Here is a 10,673-nt window from a genome sequence, read left to right as displayed (position 1 = left end):
CACCCACCCACTTGATCCTCTCTTCGACTCTATCGATAGCTATGACCCTCCCTCTCTTCTCGTGGATTGCCTGACCCTCTATGTATGATATGGATAGGCCTCCATTTCACACACATTGCATGCAAAATTTTGTTTGAGATGTCATCGACACATATTCCCACAAATAATTCACGAAATCAACCCCCCACCCCCCCCCCACCCCAAAACAAAAAACACTCACGAACGCGGTTTGTATCTCTCACGCACACCCACGTAGGTGGGGGACATGCACGGAGAGAAGAGGTGCATGCACGGCGCACGTACTCCCATCTCTTTCCCAACCACACCCGCACGGGTACATGGTGGAGCTCATTTCTATACGAAAAAGGCAGCCCACGTGGTAATTTGGCACGTGTACTGGTTGTCCACTTGGTGGAGGGAGGATCGTCTACCATGGGTGAACAAACAAATTGCGACTTGGCGTGTTATGTTAAAAAAAGAGGCAAACCATGTGGGGCCTACCTTAGAGGCAAGCCTCTATACACTGGAGTACTTTTGATGTGTCCCGTCAACTCGCAGAACGAGGAGAAGCTTGCTTAGTATGCCGTCTCCCCCGCCCATGGGCGCGGTGGCTCGCGGGATGAGGTGAAGCTTGCTTACTACGCCTTACGCCCGCTCCCTCGCCCATGCGTGCGGTGGCTCGCAGGACGAGGAGAAAAATTTACTACTCCCTCCGTTTACTTTTTTTGACTATACACAGTAGGGCAAAACCCCACTGCAATTTTTATATTATTAAATAAAAGCAAGGGTCCAATAGTACAAAGGCTTGAGGTAAGCCGGAAGAAAGAAAAAAACTATCTACAGAAAAGAAACAAAATTACAAAACAAGGCTGTCAAGCCAAGTACAGAAAGCCCTAGCATAGCTCTTTTTAATTCTGAATCTTAGCAAGTTAAGCTCTTCAAGGAAAATGACTTTCCACCTCTGAATTGTAGGTTGAATTGCTTGAAAGATCAGATTGTTCCTTGAGATCTAGATAGCCCAGGAGGCTAGAATGATGATTTCCAGGAAGAATGGTACATGTAGTTTCTGCCTGAGATCAGCAAAAGCTTCAAGCACAGAAGCATTAGCTTGTCTTGAAGGGCATAATAGATCCCAACACTGGGTTGCAAAAGGGCAGGTCCAAAACAGATGCTGCAAGGTTTCCTCCTGAGGACAGTTATTGATAGCACAGTTGTAGCTTTCCAGATGGAAGGTTTTCCTGCGTAGAAGCTTCCTAGTATTGAGCCTGTCATGAAGTAATCTCCAAAAAAACACCTTGTGTTTGGGCTGGCAGGAGCTATTCCAAATCCAGTTAAACTGCTGGGGCACTATTCTAACTCCCATCATGACTTTATAAGCCTTAGCAACTGAAAATTGACCATTACCCCAAATGTAACTCCAGGTGTCAGTGCAATCCAGGGAGGCAGAGGACCTTAAGGCAATACAAATGTCTTCCATACTTTCAAGTTCCTGGAAGGCTTGCATAGTGAGGGGAAGGTGGAACGGATCCTCCAGAAATTCAGTATGAATAATGGTGTGCACAGTAGTGTTCTTGTTCTTCACAAAGGAGAAAAGGTGTGGGAACAAGTCCTGTAAACAAGCTGAATGCCACAGATCAGACCAGAATAAAGCACTTTTACCATCCCCAATGTGACATCTGGCCAAAGATTTGAAGTTGTCAATGAGCTTGAGATTTGCCTTCCACCAAAAGGATCCAACCCAATTACTGCAAGGCAACAAATCATTGCTATAGTAATTTTCCCAAATCAGGTTGACCCATGGAATGTTATGCCTATTATAAAACTTGTGTAGGTTCTTGAGAAGCAGAGCTTTGTTCTGAACAAATATATCCTTCACCCCCAGACCTCCTTGATCCTTAGGTCTACAAACAGTGCTCCAAGCAACCATAGCAGGCCTGTGGTCCTCTAGGTCAGGGCCTCTCCAGAGACAATGCCTCAAAAACTTGATAGCTTGAGTTTTAATGGTTACAGGGACATCGAGGCATCCCATGAGGTAGATCAACAGAGAGTTTAAGACAGATTTTACTAGTAACAATCTGCCAGCCAGTGTCATGAAAGAAGATAACCCCACAAGCTTCTTCTACAGTCTTGTGACAAGAGGAAAGCATTGCTCCACAGTTGGTTTATGAAGACCCAAGGGTGCTCCCAAATACTGAATGGGGAAAGATTCTCTTTTGCAATGGAAAGTATTTGTCAAAATTTCCACCTTATCTTCTGGCACATTGATTGGGATGAGGCTTGATTTATTATAGTTCACTTTAAGGCCAGTAGCATCTGCAAAAGTGTTGATGAGTGCTTTGAGGCAATGAAGTTGCTTTGCATCAGCTTGGAGGAGAACCAGAGTGTCATCGGCATACTGGACAATGGGAAAGTCAGGGCATGACTCCACTTGCAGAGGTGAGGTAAGCAAACTCAGGTGCATGGCCTTATTAAGAATTGACTGGAGCAAGTCAGCAGAAAGCACAAATAAGAGTGGGGACAGAGGGTCTCCTTGCCTGACCCCTCTAAGACAGTAAAACTTCTTGCCAGGCACACCATTAAGCAAGATAGCTGATGATGCAGAAGTAAACAACATTTTAATCCAGTTGGTCCATCTGTCTCCAAAACCTTTGGCCTTTAAGATATCCAAAATTGTCTGGTGCTCAATGGTGTCAAAAGCCTTTTCAAAATCTAGTTTAAGCACAATAATTTCTTCTCTGGACTTATGGCATTGATGCAGATACTCATATGCCCATTCCAAGCAGTCATGGATGGATCTTTCCTATAGGAATCCATATTGGTTGATGTGCACCAATTTGAGAATCACTTTTTGCAACCTGTTAGCTAACAACTTAGTGACAAGTTTAAGACAGCAATTAAGGAGTGAGATTGGCCTAAAGTCATTTGCTGTCATAGGAGTGTTTCCTTTAGGAATTAGGGTGATGTAAGAGGTGTTTAAGCTCTCAATTGAGATTTGTCCAGCATGGAAGTCCTGAATAAATCTAAGCACATCCATTTTAATAATATCCCAACAAGATTTAAAAAATTCATTGTTGAAACCATCTGGACTTGGTGATTTGTCAAGTGGAAGGTCCTTGACAACTGCATTGATTTCTTCCTTAGTGAAAGGTAGCTCCAGATTATCAAAAAGTGTTTGATCCTGCCTGGGACCAAATAAGGAGTCCAAATTAAAGTGCATAGATGTTTTGTGAGATGTTCCCATTCTTTTCTTATAAGATTCCCAGAGAATTGCAGCTTTCCCAGTATGATCAGAAATTTCCACTTGGTCATCATTTTGAAGAACAGCAATATGATTGTGCCTGTAATTGATAGAGGCTTTGGTATGGAAGAATTTAGTGTTTTCATCCCCAAATTTTACCCCCTTAATTTTACCCCTCTGCTTCCAGTAAATCTTTTGGTTTTTCAGAAGAATGAGTAGCTGATCTTTGAGAATAGCCCTGCAGTTCCATTCATGAATGTCCAATTCTCTAAATTCCTCAAAGAAATCCAAAGAAAGATGAGCTCATTAAGTTTAGCAATTTGAGCTTTCAAACAAGATAAAGACCTGGCCCACAACTTCAAAGCTCTCCTCAAGTTCTTAAATTTTGCATTCAAACTTTTAACAGCATCAAGATTTCCCACTGGGATGCTCCAAGCAGCAGCAACCACCTGTTTAAAGTCTGAGTGTTGCAGCCAATAGTTTTTAAATCTAAACACTCTTGCTTTTGGAATAGAAGTGCCAATTTTAATAACACAAGGCAAGTGATCAGAAATAGGTTTTGCAAGAGGGAGCACAATAGTGTTAGGGAAAGTGGTCATCCAAGAGGCAGAAGTGAAAAACCAATCCAGTTTGACCAATAGAGGATCTTGCTGCATGTTACTCCAAGTGAATTTTCTTCCCTGCAAAGGTAACTCAATTAAGACTTGGTTGCTGATTGCCTCATTAAACAAAAGCATGTCATTAACATCTCCACCAGGTCTGTTTCTGTCTGAAGGAGCCCTCATAAGATTAAAGTCACCCAAAAGAATCCAGTCTACATCTGCAGGCATGTGAATGTTCAAAAACCAATTGATGAAATCAACCTTGTCTTGTGGGTCACAGGGACCATAAATGTTAGTTAGGATCCAAGACTGATTGGACAACAAACTGGTAAATTGGACTAAGAGAGAGAATCTGTTTTGTGCAATAACTTCTCCAATAAATTGTGCACCATTCCAAGCAACTAACAACCCCGCCAGAGTCTCCAACAGATGGGAGGAAAGCAAATTTATTAATTCTGTTAGGACAGAATTTTTTAATGTAAGCTGTGTCAAAAGTCTCTCTTTTAGTTTCTTGAAGGCACAAGATGTTGCAATCACTCTCATCGATTTTCTGCCTTAGAGCCAACCATTTATCTTCAGAATTCATCCCTCTAATATTCCAGTTAAGGATATTCCAGTTTCTGTTTGTGTTATTCATGAAAACAATAGCAATTTCTGCACCAGTAATCAAGTACCAACACTTGATCAGCCAAGAGGAAGAACATAAGGCATAGTGCCAGGAAGCAAAGCACATCACAAGAGCAACACAACATCCACAAACCACACATCTCATAGGTCTTGATAATAGAGTACACCAGCAGATCAACAAGTTCCATAAAGTACCATACTTCCAGCATTACATCATTCATTAAGAAGGCCCAGTAAGAGCAACAGGGTCCAAACACACTACTTCTTAAAACCCTAAACCAGCAGATGACAACTAACATCAAGAGGAGTTGGATGGATTGTCCCCTCCCTTGGCCAAGGGCACCTTGACCAAGTCCTCATCTTGCCTTCTCCTGGGCTTCTTAGCCAGCTTGTCCTCCAGTTCCCTCTCAGCAACCTTACAGAAAGAAGAAGTGAGGTTTTTAACAACTGACTTTTGAATGATGGGAGGAGCAGCATTGCAAGGCAAACAGTTACTATTTTAGCAAGAATTCCTTTTGTAACCAGCATTATCCTTTTTGATTCTATCACTTCTCCTTACCTCAGTTTCAACCAGGGGAGTCTTTCCACTCCTTCTCTTCCTCAAATTGTCAGAGCCAAAAGGCTGCAGTAGGTCCTGGGATTCCACATCCTGCATATTGGAAGCCCGTCCAATATTTTCCTTGCCCTTATCATTGTTAGCTTGCTCATTAATGTCAATGGCCTGACAAATAGGTGCATGAGAAGCAGGACACTTATGAGGAATGTAAAATACAAAAGCATGTTCCATGTTTTCCACAACAGAGACAAGTTCCCACATTCCAGACTTTAGCATATTAACAGTCCATTCAAACTTGTCAGGAGACAGAAGAAGGTGGACAATAAAGTTAAACTAACTTACAGGAATGTTGGCAGTGAAAGAGCTCTTATTATCCACATGTTGCTTCTGGAAGTGCTTTTTCCACAACAAAAGTCCTTCTTCAGAGACAACAAGAGCATTATTAGCAGATGCAGCAAGTTGAATATATTTCAGACCAAGAAGAGAAGGTGTCATGCTGAAGTGCTCATCAATTTGGTTGACCCAGTTACCTTGGAGCCTAGGTTGAAGATCTTCCAGGTTTGCAACTGGCTCAAGGCTTCCTCTTGTAGTAGTAATGTGTCCAGGGCTGCAAAGTATGGCTTCATCTGAAGAGCCAGCAGCCATAGAGGGCATAGTAATTCCAGAGGTCCCTGAATCTCCCAGGGGCAAGGCAGCAACCAGGCCAGGTTCCACAACATCTCCAACTTGCTGAACATTGGCTTGTGACTCCAAAGCTCGAGCAATAGGAGTATCAACAGGGACAACTGCCTCCTCAACTCTAGGTGGAGGACTGACTGCAACAATCTGCAAAAGGTTTGCAGCAACTGGAGCATGAGGAAGTTCAACAGGCAGTGCAACATGTAGATTCTGTTCTGGCAGCAAATCAGGCTCTTCATCATCAGATTGGTAAGCCTGAATAATGTTCTGCAGGCCATTTGCAACCACAATGGCAGGAGGTACAACAGCATGTGCAACATAAATAGGTTGAGGATTCTCAGCAACTACAGGTGGCAAAAGTAAGTTGGAGTTGTCTCCTTCAGAAAAGGATATGTCTGAGGATAAGCTACTGTTACTGACTGCTGGAAGCAGATCTTCTCCATCAGCCCATGCCATCGCTTCCTGCTCCACAGCATCTAAGAGATCCTCCAGGACTGCATTCTGGTTATCCTGCTGTGGTAAGTTCCATTGCTCCCAGTTATCCTCATTCTGAACATCCATAGGCACATTGTTAACAGCAGCATTATGAAAACCATTTCCATGCTCAACATCTTCAGGAAGTGGGTGGGGATCCACATTGTTAGGAGGAATTGGATCCTCATCTACTGGACTCCCACCAAGCAACTCACTAGCCAGAACTTCAATGGAAGAAGACCATCCATCTCCCTCAAACTCATCCCCTTCAGACCACCTCATACTTTTAGGAATAATGTCCAAATTCATAACTCTAGCTTTGACCACAATGCGGCCCATGTGATCGTCCTCCTTGTCCCAAGAGATCATACGGCCAAACTTACTGACAGCGCAAGCAAGATCTTCAGTGTTTCGAAAATCAAAAGGTACTCCTGTGAGTAATAACCAAACAGTCCTATTGAAATGAACCCTTCTATGATTTCTGCCCTCATCATGCTTCACAAAGGAGATGAACACATCACCAAATTCATGTGGACTATATAGCACCAACTTATCTCTGTCTCTAACCCTCGTCAGACGCACATAAGCCTCACAAAATGGACAATGTTGAATATCTCTCAACCCCAACTGCCTATGCTCAACAATGAACTCTTAAAGAATATCTCTTACATTGGGGAAAGGAGCATCGGCGGGGAGAGGATGGATTGTTGCAATCGCCCAATCTTCGTGACTACGAGGCCTCTGCGGAAGCACCACCCGTGCCACCCCATTGTGACCATGGACTTGCTGAATGTCAAAGCCATGGGGCACAAAAGGCCGTGGGTCAATCGGGATGTTGGCCATCGATGCCGCCACACTAACACTCACTGTCGACGGTGAGCTAGAGGTGACCGAAGCAGGGTTTGAGAGGTGAGGCAAAACAAAGGAGCAGAGCGCAGAAGTTGAGGGGCAAGGGCAATTCGGGGCTGAAAATTAGGAAAAGATCCCTTACAGAGCTCACTAAAAGAGGAAACCATCGAGGGGTCACGGGCCGGGCCTGTAGACTTAAACCAATCCTGGACCGCATCCATGTCCCAAGCCTCAGCAGGTGGGCTGGGGAAAGTTGCGAATCGAAGGAAAGGAAAAAGCCCAGGTAGATTTTTCTCTGCACACTCTCTGGCAAAGTGGCAACTTGCCACGCATAGCACTAAAGCCTGTCATTTGAATAACCCTGATTCCCGCTCTGTGAAACCGGCGTGTTAACCTCTCCAGAGGTATTAAGATCGTGCATTAAGGGATCATTATTGTCAGAGACCTCATTATTGCTAGAGCTCGGAATACCCGTGAGACGAGAAAAAACCGACGGCCGGAGTTAATCGCCGGAAACATTGCCGGTGGCAGCTCGCGGACGAGAACCGCTAGTTACCAAAGTCCAAGAAGCTTCCTCTTCATGATAGAAAAGCTACTCTTCACGTAACCAGTTGGGGCCACCAAAGCCCCAAAGATTGAACACCATCTCAAAATCCCTTTCAATCACTCGTCCATGATTATAGATTTCAAAACCCACAGCTTTGGAAGCAACAGAGAACTTGAAAGATCTGTCCTTAAGATGATGCACACGGAAACCTTGGGGATACCCCCCAAAACAAGATTGGAGAGTGATACTAACCGTGTGACAATCAAAATGAAACCGAGCCCGACAAAAAGACACCACCAAAGAGAACTCTCGTGACGAAAACCAGGGGAAAACACCACTGGATGACCAAACTTTTGCCTCAACGAATGTTGAAACTCTTTACCTCGAACAAAGTTGAGCGTAGGAGGCTCCATAGGCAACTCCCGTGGCCCTCCTCCTCCAGAGAAGGGACGAAAAAATTGGTGAGAACCACCCACAAGGGGACAAGATCAGAGAAGTTGTGGTCGCCGGCGCCGGAGTGGCAACCGGCGGGAGGGGAGGTGGCCGCCGGGGCCGCAGTGGCCACCGGCGGAAGTCGCCTAGGAGGAGCCTAGGAGGAGCCTAGCCCGGAAGGTGTTTCGTGTCTTTTTCACCATCTTGATCTGCCTGATCCCAAGAGACCACCCTTCCCCCCTCCGTTTACTCCTCGTCCCTACTACCTTGGTTATAGAGATTATATCATATTGTTTGGAATATATATGTCCTTTAGTAGATTTCAATATAAACTACTAGTACATACTCCAAACACTGATGTATATAGACGTATTTTAGAGTGTAGATTCACTCATTTTGCTCCGTATGTAGCACTCTCCCTCGCCCCTCGACCCTCGCCCACGTGGTGGACGTGCAGCAATTCATTCGGTTTCATATAGCCAGAACGATATATACTGCACTACCATTATTGCTCGACTTCCCGAAGAGGCGAAGAGCCAATCGCAAGGTCAATATTTTGGAGATGCCAAGCGCAAGGTTATAGGAGAACGAGTAGTAGGTGTCGCGTCATTTATAAATAAAGTTTTTTTTCTTCAGTGGCACGTACGCAATATGATAGGTTCATATGGAAAGAAAAGGAAACCGCTCCACTATATACATAGTCAGGACGGGCCAGCCTACACAGTTGCTTGCTGGGGTTGCTCTCTTCACACTCTCTCGCACAAAACGACTGTGGCCACATCTCTAACATCCTGGCAGATGACGTCCACTTGGGGAAGGGGTGGATGCTTAGTGTAGATGCGGTGGCCGTCGCCGACGGCGAAAACCCACCGTCGGCACATCCCGATCAGGGGTCCCCGCCGTTCTCTCTCACAAAGCCGGTGAGGTTGCCTTCGTCCCTTGCTCATTGCCGCGACATGGGCAGTTGCCGCCTCCCGCCGCCCTCCTCAAGGTTTAGCTACGTCTCTCAGGTACAACTCCCTTTACAGCCGGCTTGCACCACTGCTCCAGCTGCCCACATCACTCCCTGTGGATATTTATCTACTTATTTTCCCCGCACATACCTCTACTGGCATCTACGTACTGTATTTGTGATGAGTTTATGTCTCATCAACTAGTCCCAGTAATCTTATTCTAATCACGCTTGTTCAATTTCTTTGCCACGGGGATGCTCATCTCGATTTTGGTGAAACTGCACAAAATGATCCGATGGTCAAAAGGTTGCAAACTTCATTTATTAGGAAGCTCGAATGTTGCCAGCAAATTGAAGCCTGGTCAGGGTTCACGGTTCAAGGGCTAGGGACTGCATGGATTGTTTTTTTTTCTTTAGCTACCTCTGTTCCAAAATAAGTGTCAACTTTAGCAGTAGTACAACTTTGTACTAAAGTTTGCACAAAGTTGAGAAACTTATTTTGGAACGGAGGGAGTACATATTTGCTATGATCTGTCAATCATTGAGATGCAATAGCATGCATGTTAGTCTCCTTTGTATTTGATGAAATGTTGCAACGGGCAACCTTGGTCGCAAGATACATGTAACAGAAGCTGGAAGCTTCATAGCATTGTACAAATTTATCTCGCTGATAAATTACAGTACGTACTATACTAGTACCTCCTCCGTTCCTAAATATAAGTCTTTGTAGATATTTCACCATGAACCACATGCGGATGTATATAGATGCATTTTAAGTGTAGATTCATTCATTTTGTTCCGTATGTAGTGGAATCTCTACAAAGACTTATATCTACTAGTAATAGCTAGTCCCCACTACTAGGAATTCTCTATCCTCTCCTTGAGCCACGTCATCAAAATTGATGTAGCTGTTAGATGAAGTAAATCAGTCCATAATAGCCGTCTGATCTTGAGGTTGAGAGGCTCCGCACTAAGCCACATGCAAGCATGCAGAAATACCGTGCCACATGCATGTGAGTGGGTTTTAAATCACATCAACATGTCTGCATGCAAGCATGCACCGGTAGCATGCATGTAAGTGAGCTTTTAAGTCCCATTAACATGTCAAAAAGAAAAATATAATCCCATTATGCAGTAGGAGTTGGCTGATCTTTTTTCCTTACGTGGGATGATCTAAATGACGATGGGAGTTTATTTAGTTTGGCTACCACATTTTGTCGTGCGGTTATAGAGTTTTTTTTGTTCTATGAAATTGATAATTTTGCGCAGAGAGATATACCGCTGTTCCGCGCCAACGCGCGGGGACTCATCTAGTAATATTTAGGAACAGAGGGAGTACTATGTAAAGGGTTAGGTGTCGCACGATGATAGTGTGAGGTGGGCCATGTAATCACTGAGCCTGCGTGTTTTCACTGCTCTTGCATGCCTCCGCTGTAACAATGGAGAAAATTGTAATCTAGTAGTAGTAGTATACCTCCTTTCACCGAAAGCGTGGGACATCCAGCAGTCCTACCACCTCAATAATAAAGACCAATGAGTCGTCAAATCACATAGACCCAGCAGTAAGTTGGATGGATGAAGCAACCATCACTCTTGCGCTAGTGAGAGGTCGCGTCCGCTCTGCCCGGGCATGAATGCGGCATCGATTCTTTGGAGCGGCACTGACCGTTTCAGGCGGGAAGCGCGCGCGGGCGATGGAGGGGCTTTGGGTGGGCCAG

This window comes from Triticum dicoccoides, chromosome 3A, assembly GCF_002162155.2.
Source record: "Triticum dicoccoides isolate Atlit2015 ecotype Zavitan chromosome 3A, WEW_v2.0, whole genome shotgun sequence".
In the NCBI taxonomy this organism is placed as follows: Eukaryota; Viridiplantae; Streptophyta; class Magnoliopsida; order Poales; family Poaceae; genus Triticum; species Triticum dicoccoides.
Note: the sequence above shows the minus strand (reverse complement) of the source record.